Here is a 15,537-nt window from a genome sequence, read left to right as displayed (position 1 = left end):
AGGTGACCCCCTCTATCCAAATTATGTTATGAATTGTATGTAGTCATGTAGTATCCAGTAAGATTTGGTCTAGGACCCCCGCCGCAAATCTTGTATTCTTCCTGTAAATTTGCGGCAGGCTGCTGTGAATTCATGATTTTCGTCACGTTTTTTTTGCGGATTTGACGCCTTCGCGAACGGGCTAACCTGTGGCCGTTTCTTACGCTTCCAAAATCGTGCAGGGCGAGGTCTATGCACGGACACGGACACGATGCACTGGAGCACGAGCACGCGTTTCAAATGGACCATCGTGTGCGGTTCGATGGAACGGAACGCCTCCGCTCCATTTTGGAACGCGTACAAGATCGCGCCCCTGGACTCGCATAACGCAAGGAGCCCCATCCGAGCACAAACTTTCAAGGGTTTTTCGATAGCGAGCGGGCGCGTTGTGGCATTTCGCAGCGGCCGCGGAATCTGCGGAGTGCATGGAATTCAATTCCGAAACTTTATGGGTATAAAGTTCTCATAAACTTATGACGCGAAAGGTGCACTGACATTTCCAAAGGCGTGCTTTAGATTTTCAATTTTGGAACTTTATGGGTTTAATGTTCTTATAAACCTGAGCTAACATGCGCGCACTGGAGCCCTCGTGTCCAAGCCGTTTCAGAAATGGAAGGCCGCGCTCGCAATCTTCCACACACACGAAAATACTAAATATGACCGTGACTGCCAGCTGGCAGCTGATAATTTTCTCCAAACATCTTCAGGAAGGGCGCCCGATGTGATCGATAAGCTGGACCAGGGCAGGCAAAGTGAAATAAGAGAAAACAGAAGAAAGTTAACGGCCTATTTTTGAGGCGGTTCTTTACAAGGTACCTAAACAAGGATGCCAACGACATCCAAGGAGTACTTTTAGGTTTTAGCACCGGAAAAGATGCCCTCTCTCATTGCGACTGCAGGTTCTATGTAAATGTGTAGAAACGGCTTCAGATTCTAGCCACCGTTCCAGTGACCACTTCAAGCGCAGATAGTATATTTTTAACATGAGATTAGAAAAACTAGCGCTCTACAATGTCTGAGGAACACATGGTTAGGCAGGCAAAGTGTAATACGAGAAAACAGAAGAAAGTTAACGGCCTATTTTGGAGGCGGTTCTTTTTTGCGGACGACAAGGTCTGGCTCGACAAGGACGCCGACGTCCACAGAGACGTCGGCATCAACGTGTCCGAAGTCATTGACCGCTTCACTAAACTTCCCCGCCGAGTGAAGTTAGATAGGGAAGCGGCAAAAATCAATGCAAGTAAAGGTTCTGTTCCTTCAGGTACATAAACGCGTAATTATGAAAACGTATGACTGTTCATTAGTTTGTAAAACCGCAGAAATTATCGACGTTTATTCAAACAGGTAGCATCATGATCAAAGCTATCGTGTGAAAACGAAAGTTACGAGGACATCAATAACCAATTTTTACCGACCTTGTTTATTGAAAGCCGGCCCTCGCGGCGCTTCCCAACAAACACACTCGGATATTGGGTAGTTTAACTTGCCGCATCATCTGTGGCTTTCGTTTGGTCTTTTCTTTCCTCTTTAGCTACCCGCTTTTACTTCTGTTTTGAGCCGAAGCAATACCCTTCCTTAATTTTGGGTGCAGAAAATTTGTCGCCGCTCTGCAGGCAGTTAAATTACACACTTTCGTACTGATTTTTGCATTATTCCTCGATTATCTACCCATATGGTGCTGTCGCGACCGCTGCATGGCCCAAGTACATATCACGAGTTCCTTTCAGACATAGCGCAAAAAAGTACGCACAACACACACGAAGACACGACAGACGCGGAGGAGCGCTACTACCAACCGTTTATTTCAGTCAACAAACCCTCCGATTTATAAGGTGAACCACGTACACCAGTGTCACGCCCCTTTCCCGTGCGAGGTGATAAAAAGAAATCTAAAAAAGTTAACAGTACTATGTCCCTCAGGTAACAGAGTTCAAATAGTTCAGTTCGGCACTGTGCAAAAGAATTGACGCTTCGCTTATACAAATATCTGAGTTCTTGTAGATGTAGAATGCTTCTAGAGCCACTCGAGCCGTGTAGTTTGTTGATTTGCCTAAGATAGTGGTCTCATAAAATCGTGCCTAACCACACGTAAAACCACACGTAATGATGTGGGCAACCAAATGTGCATACTTGTCCTTTTTTTCTTAACTTTTAGCGCATGCTCCCTGAGTCGTTCGTTTATGCACCGTTCGGTTTGGCCGATGTACACCTTCCCGCACAACAAGGGGACGGAGTATGCCACTCCTGTCGCACACCCCATGAAGCGGCTATCTTGGCTTGTTTGTCAACCTTCTTTCCTGTCACTGCAAATTCTAGGGCAGAGCCTGGATAGTTTATTAGGAGCCGTGAAGACCACATGAATACGATGCCTGTTCGCGACCTTCTTCAGGTTGTGCGAGACCTGATGCATATAAGGCATGGCTACGGGTGTCGCCATCCATCGCTGGGTCGCAGCCCTTTCCGCTCCAGCTCTCTTCTTTACCCTCTGCAGGATAGACTCGGCCACCGGAACAACAAGCAACTCAGGGAATCCCGCTGCTAAAAGGCGACCAATCTGATTGGGAAAGCTTTGCTGCATTGAATGCGGGCATGACTTACGGAGCGCAGCATCCAGACATTGTAATGCGATGCCCCTTTTTACTATTTTAGAGTGGGCAGAGTCAAAAGGCAGGAGACACTTCTTAGCCCGTGGGAGGTACTCTCAGCAAACATGGCCTACACTAAATTTTAGCCTGAGATCCAGGAATTGTAACCCCTCAGTTCTAAGCAATTCATGAGTGAAACTCAAACCCTGCCCCGCTTGAATAGAAACATCTAAAATACTCCCAAGGGCAGTGAAACCGTCCTCTTTCTTTAAAAGAATTAAAAAGTCATCGACGTACCGAAGCACTTTGAATACCTTCCCCCCTTTAAAAGCCAAATCAAGCGCACTGTCAATATCAGCTAAAATTATGTCGCATAGAATCGGAGCCACGCAAGACCCAATACACATTCCTCTACGTTACAGAAAAGGCTGCTCGTTAAAAAACAATAAATGTTACACTAAGATAAAATTCTAAAAGCGTTAAATTATGAACCGACAAGCAAGCGGAGTTTTGGAAATCGCATTCGCCACTCTGTTCAATGCACTTCCTAACAGCAACTAAAAGCTCATCTTGAGGTACTGAATAAAACAAGTCCTCAACGTCCACAGACAAGCCATAATCTATACTCTCGTTGTGTTTCACATATTCAGCGACTTCTTCAGATTTCCTCACGCGGAAAGGATCAACAACCGTGAGTTACTTAAGGCTCTTCAGTAAAAACTGACTAACCTTCTTTTGCCAAGCCCCCCCTTCGCTCACAATGGTTCTGAAAGGGACATCTGCCTTATGTGTTTTTGCAGAAAAGAAAACCTTCAGACTGTTCCCCTTACTATTTCGAATAGCACTAGCAAGAACATTCAATTGCAAGTCTTTATAAAATTTGATGAACTTAGTCTTAACCCTCACTGCACTTTTTTTAAACAGCCACAAAGTTCTTGTCCACTGCCGCTTGGGTTTTTTCATTGAACATGCCTTTCGGCATCACAACAAATCCACCTTCCTTGTCAGCTTCTAGGAGAACCAAACTGTTCTGCCAAACTGAAAGTAACTATGTTAGACCAACTAGCCCAACAGGCGGTCCTTGTGGAACATATCACGATTTCTGCTATCATAGTTTTGTTCTTGCCGGGATCGTCTGTCTTTGTATGCGTAAAGCTACTACTATGTGTGACTGCGCAACATGTCTATTTGTCTTGTTTGACGCATTACATACAGTGACGTTTACTTAAATGCGTGGATTTATTGGATACTTATACATATATTTAAACATCTTGTTGCGAGGCTTTGTGCATACAAACAGTGCATTTTGTTACCAGTGACACTTTTGTGCCCTTTATCAACTTGTATCTTCGCACTTGTATGTTCCATTCAATTTTAGAAATTTTAATCTACATCTTGCAGAACTCCTGCTTCTTATATGTGCTCACTGCTGCGACTATATTATCGGTGTAATTACAATACACGACCGGTAACAACTGCTCATGCGCAATCTATTGCAACGAAGGACAGCGCCATTGAGGTTTTTCCCTGGCCGTTGCATATGTACAGTCACGAGCAAAAGTTTGTGGACCAAAGATATGGTAGAGTGGTGTGATAAAGCTTTATTACGGTCCCTCGGAACGCGCGTCAGCACGTAGCGGGCCGCTCCCACGTCGGTACAGAAAGGCCGAGCCTCTCTGCTGCCACGATTTTATTTTTTTTCCTTCGCAGCCTGGGCATTCCGGCTGAAATCAAGAGCGCAAACCTACGTGCGCGTGATGGACCAATACAACGTATTAAGCCAATTCGAGGCCGTGCAGCAGCGCTTGAATATGTTTAAAATTTTTGCTGATGCCATGGTCTCCAAACTTCTGCTCGCGACTGTACAAAAAAGTAAACAAGGTTCTTTAATGACAAAGATTTATCAAAATATTTGTGCCCAACTTGTTCTTTTCATGGCCCTTACGTTTTTCGCACCAGCTGTATGCACTGCTTTGCTGGCGTGGAATTCTATGATATTCTGATGTTCTAAAGTTCGTGTGATATTTTCATTACTTATTAAATAGACAAAAAAAAACGCGGAAGCATTGATATTGACACGTATACATGTTTATCTTTCACCGGTGGCCGCTTTCCACCGGCTAACAAATGTTATCGCTCGGCGCATGACGCGCCTGTATCGGAAGTTTCTAGAACGTCATCGATGCTTCTTTTCGCTGCCTGTTTTCACTGACGCTTATGTTATCTGATTGTATGACCAACGCGAATTGTCTAGAACTTTCTGGAAGACACGCGGGCATCAGGGATTAATCTGGAACCTTCGATGACTCAGGTATAAAAGCCGACGCGCTTCGCCGCTGATCAGATTTTCGACGATCGCCGACTGTGTTCGCCGCTATCGTTGTGCTTTGAGTGTACCTTGATTTTGTGGGCACATGTTCGCCCAATAAACAACCAGTTTCGTCGTACATAGTTTTACGACTGTTTTCTTCAGCGTCACTACTACGTGACAATATCAGTTATTTCTGCCACAATTTTTGGGACATACGAATATATTCTTTTATGAAAAAATACATAGTTTACTTGACAGTGGGTAGCATTCGGTAGTTTGTTTGCAGCCTCTAATATACAATGACATTGGCAATGGAAATGCAGTTATTATTCATGTGTTTGATCCCTCGACAAATTCTATCGGGAGGAGGCCGCGCTGCAACGTGAGCCCCCCTCTCCGAACAAAATTTCTGGCTATGCCACTGTGCAGTGAAGCAGGTCTTCGAACACTGACCAGTTACAGATGATTTTCTGCATTTACACCCGCCGCTTACCAAGAACTTAGAAAAGGTGTTCGGCTGAAATGTAGCAAATCTTCTTTACAGACCTACTAATTTACTTTGTTCACAGGAACCTCCCTGAGAAAACTGACGTCAATCCGAGCTTTTGTTGACGTGATTTTACTCTTTGCGGTGTCGGCCATTTTCGTTATGGCGCGGTTTCGCCAAGGTCACTGCCAATGGCACCGAAAATATAGCCATGCACCTAAGGCTTTCGCCTTCGAAAAACAGAAATTCCGTGGCAGTGAACATAACTCGATCAGCCACCTGCACGCAAATGCGCAAATGGACTCGTAAACTGAGGCCAACCGAGATTAAGGGTGTCAATCATGCGAATGCATATCCTGAAACATGCGCCCATCGCGACCATTTAGCAAGCTTACATTATTATTTTAGAATCAGCTTTCGAGAAATGAAGCGACAAAAGGGCATTTTTGCTTTTTTGATTCGATCGGACAAAAAGTTGGACGAGGAAAAGATGGACGGAAGGGGGGGGGGGGGGCGGAGGCCGCTCTTTCAGGATTCTGCACCCGCTTTCTCGAAGCGGGGCTGAGATGATTCACAGTAGACTAGCTGGCCGCTCGTCTTATACGCGCGGCGGTTATCAGATCAGTTATTCCTGATTCGCGCTCGTCCATGCTCGACGGTGAAAGCTGTTGGCGTGGTCCTTATTTTTATTTTTATTTTATTGTTACAACGTGTATTCTGTTATCATCCAGTACACTTCGTGCGTCATCGCGCGAATTTCGAATCTTAAAGGTCCGTACGCCACGTGGTGTAAAAGCTGTGAACTAAAGGCGATGTCCGGAATTGCTGGGGTTGGTCTGCAATGATGTCTTCTAGCCTGCGTGCGATTGGTTTCTTACATGCGTCTTCCACAAGATCTTCAAAGACTGATCAGTCAATTTGGCGAGATATATTGGGTAATGTAGCTTCTAGTCCATCGATTCTCACATAGGTCGGAATATGATCACTTCCATGGGTTTCGATATCAGTGAACCACTGCACTCTCGAAGTTAGGCAACGTGACACCAGTGTTAAGTCTAGGCAGCTACTGTACGTTGTTCCTCGCAGAAATGTCGGGCTTCCGTCATTTAGAAGATGCAGGTTGTGGCCTAATGCAAATGATATGAGTGACCTGCCTCTTGAACTTATCCTGGAGCTTCCCCATATCGGGTGGTGAGCGTTGAAGTCCCCTGTTATTATCCAAGGGCCGTGAGTCGCAGCCATAAGATCTTTTAGTCTTTTGCTATCGAATTGACTTGTTGGGGAAAGGTAGACGCCAATAAGTGTAAAAGACAGCCTCTTCTTTTTCACAGTAACACAGACATATTGGTTATCGTCGTGTGGAGGTACGGGCTGGGCGAAACACGTAAGGTCCTTGCGAATGTAAACCAGAACCTTACTACTTCGGGCACAAGTGGTTGAAACGAAAGGCTCATATCGTGATAGTCTCAAGGTAGTTGATAAATTCGGTTCACAGATGACCAGTACAGGAAAGCGGTTTTCAAACACGAACTGCCGGAAATCCGAAATACGTGACCTCAGACCTCTCGCATTCCACTGGAATATGGAGGCGCTTCTGACATCATCCCGGAACGATCGCTGCTGTTGTCGACGAGCCATGGTTTCGCTATATAAGTGCTCTGAATTTATGGTCTGAATTCGTTGCTCTGAATTAATGCAAAACTCTCAAGGCTGAGCAGAGTAATACGTGCTGTTATAGAATGAGGTCCAACATATAGATGGCTCTGCTGATGTTACATTGTGACGTGATGTTGTGGCGAATATTCTCACTTACGCTGCATTTGTAATTTTGTGTGCTCTGTTATGCGATGGCAGCGATGTGATGTGAGCTGGCGCAGTAGACTACTTGGAGCAACAAGCTTCGAATGGCAAATGTTAATTTTTTTCTCCACCGACAAGTTGGCTACACGAAATGTAGATGGCGCTGCCGTGCCTCCACAACCGCTTCCAAGACACCGGTATGTGCACCAAGTGCAGGCTCTTCGGGGGCGGAGAGCGAGACGCAAGAGCATCTCATTTTTCGATGCGCGGGCCTGCAGACTGAGTCCGGCAGAGGACACAGGTCTCCCTCGGGCGCTTGGTTTCCACGCGCTCCAAGCGGATGATGGAAATCATATCGCGAATGGACGCAACGTCGACCGGAACTAAAAACTGGGCCTACACAAACTATACAGCTGCATCGTGTCACCTCGCACGTATCTACAATACCCGACGTGGTTTCTTGGCCCACATGATGTAGGCTCGGTCCACAAACTGCGAATATTTCTCCTTTTCTTCGTTTGTTGCGTTCCTAATATTGGGGATACTTGGAGCTTCAATAGATAGATCTATAGTTGTGTTGACAGCAGCAAAAAGAGGCAGCTCCATTGAGAGAAGTGCGAGAGAGGCACCCGGTTGCAGTACCCTGCTCATGCATGACTCATTTCGGCGTTGGGAATACGGTGCGTTGCTAAATTGCTTGAATGCTATTCGAATTAAAGTTGGCAATAATCGTGAGACGGGTTCTGCATATTCTAAGGTTGAACTTCCAATGTGCTTAAAATTTTGCTATATTTATTTGACTTACGATGAATTCATATCATCATCATCATTATCATCATCATCATAATCATAAGCCTATGTTTATGTGCACTGCAGGACGAAGGCCTCTCCCTGCCATCTCCAATTACCCCTGCATAGCACCCATTTATTTATCTTAAATTTGTGCACTACCTGAATGGCCTTGTTTTTAACAGCGAAGCTGTTCTAGCTAACGGTAAAAAGTGCCGCCTGCTGCCGCGAAACGTCGCCGAGCTATGATGTCACTGCGCTGCATAGCAACAAGCTCGCAGAGTGGCGTGTGCCTCGCCTTCTCTCCGAGCCGTGCACATGTTGCCTTGACATGGAACGTTATAGAGAGGGAAGGAGAGCATGCTCGAGAGAGGGAAAGAGAAAATGAGAGCAAGATATAGAGAGAAAGAAATTGTAGCAGCACCAACGAGGCAACGCGCAGAGCTACTGCTTGGACGCCGCCCGCGTTGCCTAGCCGCGCATGCGCCGAAGCAGTAGCGGCAACGTCACCTTGCGTTGCCTAGTAACGGCTGGCGCAGTTGCGCGCTCGCTTCGCCGGACACAGACACGGCTCCGCCGAACACCCGCCAGCTGCGTGCTACTGCGCATGCGCCGTGACGTCATCCCGGCGTGTCGTCTGCTGCGCGCCGCCCGTACACTGTGCATAGCTTTCGCCCAGTGTGCATGCGCTTGGCCTCGGAGTTTGCCATAAAAGGGGCTGCGCCTAGTCGTGTCAACTTTCGCTAGATATCGAGCGGCTAGCCTCCAACGCGTTCGGCGTCGGCAAGCAACAGCGTTCTTGGCACTGTGCCAAGCTTGGTTAGCCTGCCTGCGTTTGTGGCATGCCAGGAACGCTGTCGCTCGGAGGCGCCGACGCGTCCAGCGCTAGTCACGCGAAATGTCGCGAAAGGAAAGGTACCTCCGAAAATGATTGCATGAGAATACCTTCCCTACATGCGTAGTTAAGTTAAACCAAGTTAAGACCTAGCAGGCAACCAATACCTAGCAGTAGCAGCCAGTAAGACTTGAGGACCGACAGTTTCGCTGTGCCTAAGCTTTTATTTTTTTTTGTGCTGCGGGCGTTTGTCGCATTCTCTTGCCTTTAGCCTGGATATGTACCTGGCTCACGCTGTTTCTGTTAGTAAGAAAAACCTACAATCGGTGATGGTTAGCGAAGACTGACAAGAAATTACATGCCGACTTCTTGGTTGTTGGTCTTGATAAAACTGCCCCGTAAGTTATACGGTTCATAAGAGAGTTGGAATCTTAGTTCGTTAATTATCACTCACGGCAATGCACTCTCCTCTGAAGCCATTTCGCAGAAGGGCTTTCACGTAACACAGACCAACTGAAGCTACCTTTAGGAACATTGTTTTGAGCTTCTTTGTGAATGTGAATTTTACTTGTGCAGAAATGTTACAGGTTGATGACTTGCACCCGCTACATGCGGAACTTGTTTCTTGTGTCTTCTCATAATCGTACTGTTGAACTTGTCTGCGTTAGTGGTGATTGTCTGGTTCAGGCGTCCGGCGCCACCGTTGAATCGCTGCACTCTTTCTTGAAGAGGATCAGCTGAAGAGGCTGAATAACCTCTTCAGTTTCTTCTTTCCTGACTGTTGTTGTTCGGACCTGAGGGCAAAAAGAAAAAAAATAAGCATCACATTGTTTTTCTTTCTACATATCATGCGTGCGTTTGCAATCAGCAGTTTTAGGTCGCAGCTGCAGCTGAAAATCGATAGCTGAAAAGCACTTCTTCTTGGGCAATTTAGAGGGACCTTTTGAACACTATTTTTGGGCCCAGAAGGAGACATAGGCAAGAAGGGCATACACAAATGCACACGGCGATTATTTGTGCTTGTCATTTTCTCACATGCATAATTTTGCATAAAAAATGTTTAGCAGAGGATTAAATTGTTTTAGCTTTCTAAATGAAAGCGCGTGCCCATTCAAGTTACTACAGCATGGCCATGCACGCCTAGCGATAAAAGAAGCAATCAAAACGGCCTTAACAACTTCAAAATGTCAACTCTCCTGCTTCCCTTAGAATATTGAATATAAGATCACCGAAGTCGAATAACAGATTGAAATTTGTTTACATTCATTAAAAACATGGATTTTTCGATATCAATGAACACAGCAGTTGCGCCCACATTCAGTGCAGCATAGCGCGTCTTCAAACGTCACTGAGGCCAGCTGACATCACAAACTACAGCCATGTTTCATTGCCTCCCGAGCTAGCGAAGCACGCAGCCACGGTTCAAGCATGTTCGTTACGGAGTTAAAAAAGTATCTACGTTACAAAATATGTTCTTGACTACAGCTAAGTTAACGTAGGTTGGAGTAACCGGCGCTGGTCTCCGTAGCGAGGTCTATGAAAGGGGAGATCTCCGAACGACTTCTCGCACCCACCAAGTTCAAATGCAAGTGTGTCACTCATCCAAATGATGAGCCAATGAGCCTTTATGAATGCCATCCTAACATGCAACCGATGCCGCAATGTTGCATGCTGAGGGAAAGGCCTTGGGGTGAAGCTGCAGCTCTGCGAGAAGAACGTAAGTGCGAAGGTGATAATGCGATGTGCAAAACCCGCAGGTGATCTCTTCATACCTCATTTGACCTAACCAAGCTAGCAGACTTCGGACTAGAATTCTAATTAGGGTGTCAAAATGCGGGCTGCTGACGTCATTTCCGTCACGCTCCGTTTCTCACATGGTTTAATTCGTAATTATTGGCCAATCGCTAACATCTGATTGGAGGCTGATGTCATCAGCTGACATCACTGGCCTGCCCTCTTTACTGGTCAATCCTCAGGCTGGCCGTTGCAAGGCGGGCAGGACAGAGGCAAGCATTTATTTGCAATAAGGCAAGTTCTCGGTGTGTAGGGAGCTACAGCAGGACGTAAGAAAGCTTACCCTGGCGTCAGGCCACTCGAATCACGTGCTAAATGCCATGCATAATTCATTGCGCACCACGCAATAGCTAACAGATACGAAAAAAAAACTTGGAGTGCGCTTAAGCTTCGCCTTTGGGGGTGGAACGCGATAGCGTTATCGGGACCCGTTCGCATCGCATCGTTCGCATACGGCAAATAGGCTTCATTCACTGCAACAATGCTGGAAAAGGGGTTTGTGTTTGAGTTTCCTCGTAGCAGAATTAGGTTTTCTCGTACATTCAAATTACAATCCGACGCCGAATCCGATGCCGAATGGTAAAGTCGTACTTTACCATTTTTCTGACGGATTTCACTCTGAGAAATTTAATTTTTGACCTGCGCGGTCAGGGATGATCTCCGCCACCCGCCGACATCGCACGCCGACGCCGGTTGCCGGATTTTCTGCGACACGGGGCCCTTAACGCTATCGTGTTAAAATCGAATATACTGGATATAAGCCGGTTTTACTGCCAAAAAATTATAGAGAAAATGACACGTGAGATAATCTATGCAGTGGTAGGAGTTCAAGGTGACAACGAAGTGGGCTGACAAAGCGAAAAGAGGAGGTCTTCAGTTGTAACATCAATTTCAGCTATCTGGGGCTCGTAGGAGTACTTCGATGGCGATTTCATTATCTAACAGCGTCTTCTTTGGGAGGACGACATGCATCTGGATGTTCCGTTACAGTGCGCAACTACCTTGTCTGAAAATCTCGGAAGCAAAACTAGAGGCCACAAAACAAGGACGAAGGATTAACACCGGCAGGATCGAGTACTAACACGAACACTCGTAGTAATAGAAACGAAGCGAATTGCTTATATGTATGCAAAATTCGTATAGGAGCAGGTAACTGCCTGCCTGTTAAAATTTATTTATTTATTATGTCACCCTCAAGGCCAAATGCGTTACAAAGCGCAGTGGGTAATCAATAAAAGTAAATAATATGAAAGTCAGCAAAATGCAGGGAATAATAATAACAATGATAAAATTCCAGTAACGCGTTAGTATACAATGTCGTCTAGTGCACTACGAAAACGTTCGTTATCACCAACCGATGTTATGTCTGCGGGAAGGTGGGGCCAATAAACTACTGTGCGCTGTAGAAAAGAATCAGAATATGTTCTTGTTCTACAGAATGGGATGCCTACCTTATGACTATGATCAATGATATTCGACATATGCGATGATATGCGATTATAGAATGAATTTGTCGCGTAGAATAGCATGGCAGTATATTTTATGAAATAGATGCAGGTAGCAGAAGTTTCGACGAGCTGCTAAAGACGGGAGGGAAGGGCTTAATCTTGGAACCTTAGAATATTCAGTATCGAAGGTCCCCTGAGGGAAGGCTGTAATGGAAAATTGAATAAGTGAAGTTTGGACTCACACTCTCATTTCTCAAAAGTGTGATTGAGGGGGGGGGGGGGGGGTGATTCCGGCTTCTAAGAAGTGCCTGTGGTTTAGATATGCAATCGTGCGGAAGAACATGCCGTAGCAGCAGCTTACTTTTCAGGTCTTCATTCTCTGAGACAACAAAATGAGGAATTATCACCAAGTGTCTATTTAGCTGTTCAGGCGCCCACATTTAAAATGCGGGGTGATCCTTTCTATGTTCTCAGCCATTTTTAAAGTTTGCCTGTTGCAGATAACATATTTCTTGTCCTTGAACTGGATTATTCATCGAGGCGGGCATCACTTGCACGAGAAATCGAAAACCTATTAAAATAATTAAAACAATTAACTGGATAACTTTCTAATTAAATACATTACGGCACATATTGCAATATTAAAAATTATGCCGGTGAGTTTGCAAGACGTATTCACTTGGAATGAATTTCCAGAATGCCACCAGTTTGGAGATATGCGCCATCAAACTCGCCGTTATGCACTGTTGTCTCACTTACGTTTTTACCATAACGCTTCTTAAAGCATTGAAGCACAAAACTAACTGAAACGCCCACGTATTTCATCCCACACTTGAGGAAATAATATTTCGAAACCGCTGTCAACTCACGGGATACAATTCGTTAATTGCAGTACGTGCCATAAAGTAATTGATTAAGAAGTTATTTAGTGCATTTTTGTTGATTAGTTGAATATATGTTTTAACTTTTGTGGTAGTAATGTTAGCCTCTCCGAATAATCCAGCTCAAGGACAAGAGTTATGTTATCTGCCAGAGTCGATTTTTCAAAATTCTGGCAAACTAAAAAGAATGATCGCCGGTATATCTGGAGGAACAGAGATTATATCCGAGAACGAACGCCAGCGTCAACAGCAAGTCATGTAATTGTCCCCAGGGACTCTAAATGTGGCTGCAAAATGGCGTGGAAATCCTCAAGGAGGCCGTGGTCACGCGCTGCTTTGTGTCGCTCAAGTTCTCACAAGTCACGTGAGAACAGCCAGCTCAATAAGCCAACCAATGAGGTTTGTATCAGGAAAGAACGCCAGAGAGTTTACGCACTTGTGATGAAGGGCGAGGACGATGGGGAGGAAGGATGGAATCGAGTCTCCTCCCTTGGACTTGATGGCCTTGATGGCCTTGATGCGTTCGATGGCTTCGATCTGCTGGATGAGCGGGATGTACTTGGCGACCTGGGCGGCCTCCACCGGTTCCACCGGCTCCACCGGTTCCACCTCGGGCAAGAGTCCGCCCATCCCGCCGGCGCTGGCCAATAGCGCTCGCTGCAGCAGGAGCACCAGGAGCGCCGCCAGCGGAAGTGCCCGAAAAGCCTGCGTCAGAGAGTCGGCCGAATGGAGCGTTCATCTACACACTGCCGAGCCAAGCGCGTCTGTGTAAGTTTCCATTCATTCTCTCTCTGTAGTAGTCCGCAAACTGCTAATGCGGAAACTCTGACCTTGACAGTTATAGAGATTCGCCTAAGGTTCAATAGGAAATGAAACATGTAGTGACGTTTCGAGACCGCTACGGATTCCTTGTGAAATGACACGAGTGTGAACAAGGTACCCGGAAGTGTCTCGAAGCGTCGTTGTATGTTTCATTTCTTTTTGAACCTTAGGCGAGTGCCTTTTTTATTCTGACAATGTATCACCCTGAGCTGACCAGTTTTCGTTGAACTTAGGGCCATTTGACAGTGATAGCTATGCAAGTTTATTTTACGAAGTTTTATTTATTTTACGTGTCGTCATGAGTACTTGCTGCTGAAAGCCGCCTAAAAAAGAAAACTTTATTTGTTCTAATCAACGGTACGATGTCACCGCCTAAGCTTTAGCTCGAGGCAAACCCCGATTTTCTTATTCAAGTGTAAGCAAAACGCTGAAATGTTTTTATATGAAACAACCGCTGCACCGATTTGAATTAAATTTGTATCGTTGGGGAGATAAAGTTAAAATTTAGTGACTATAGAAGGCAGAATTCGGTTTAGGGCTCCAAAATGTTTATGAGAATTCCCGAAAATGAGTTGGTTTAAAAATATTGAAACATGAAGTTAACAAATCCGTAACGCTGCACCAATAACAGATTTCCAAGCTTCATAAACTACATCTTTTAGAGTCAGTTTCACCAAGGACAGCGGGGACACTTTGGCGTAATATGTAATATGTAATACCTGCAAATATTGTAAAAATGACGGTGGAGTGATTATCTGGAAAACCCGTAATTTACGCAGAAACATTATTCGCAGTGCACAAATCAACCCCAGTGCGTGCCCGATTTCCACCAAATGTGAACTCCCTGCCCTATTCTGATGGCACTGCGAAAGCTTACTTATAATGGCTGTATAATGCTTTCGAACAGTGCATAAGTAATTTACGGCAAATGCTATAGTTACCCCCACACATAATCTACTTTGCATGCTAATATGACGTAACGTGCCATTTCATATTTACCATAGTCGTATTTGGAGCCGGGTATAGTTCTCTCACGGCTGCGAGCTTATGTTTTAAATACACATGCGACTTTCTGGAGCACTGTGGTATTTAGCTTACTGCGAATGCTATGATTAGTACACACGCTTTCATCTTCGATGGCCCACGAGCACTGTATACCCGCTATTCCAGCCGAATATACACAATGTGTCACATTCAGTTCAACAAGGACACCATAAAAACATTCTACCTGGTTCGTATAACTTAGCTTGAAAATAACAATAAAACAAATATTCAGTAATTATCTTCAACGCCCACAGTCAACCGTGAAGCGTGAAGCTTAGACCACATATCTTACAGAACTTTTCTGCACGTGAACTCGATTCCAAGTTTCGTTCACCGAGGACTACAAGGAAGCAATGTGCGCTTCGCGTGACGCCTAAACATACGGACAAAATATTGAGTAAGTGTTTCTCATCTGAAAAGTAGACCAAGAACAACAAAAACACAGATCGCACCTATAATATGCTTCTCGATTCTGCCAAATATGAATTGCGTGTGATGTTTAGCTATCTCAGGACACTGGGAAACATTGTACGATCATTAGATATGATAAAGAAAGGGGAAACTTATTCGCATATATTTTGACATTGTTTCAATCTGCGTGCTATAGACAGCTCTACCCGCAGTCTTCATATTCATGCAATTTTCTTCCTTTCAGTGTGGCAAAAAAAAAGCGCTATCCCCATACCTGACAAACTGGAAGAT

This window comes from Dermacentor silvarum, chromosome 11 (assembly GCF_013339745.2).
Source record: "Dermacentor silvarum isolate Dsil-2018 chromosome 11, BIME_Dsil_1.4, whole genome shotgun sequence".
In the NCBI taxonomy this organism is placed as follows: domain Eukaryota; kingdom Metazoa; phylum Arthropoda; class Arachnida; order Ixodida; family Ixodidae; genus Dermacentor; species Dermacentor silvarum.
The sequence above is the reverse complement of the archived record's forward strand: the minus strand, read 5'-3'. Positions refer to the sequence as shown.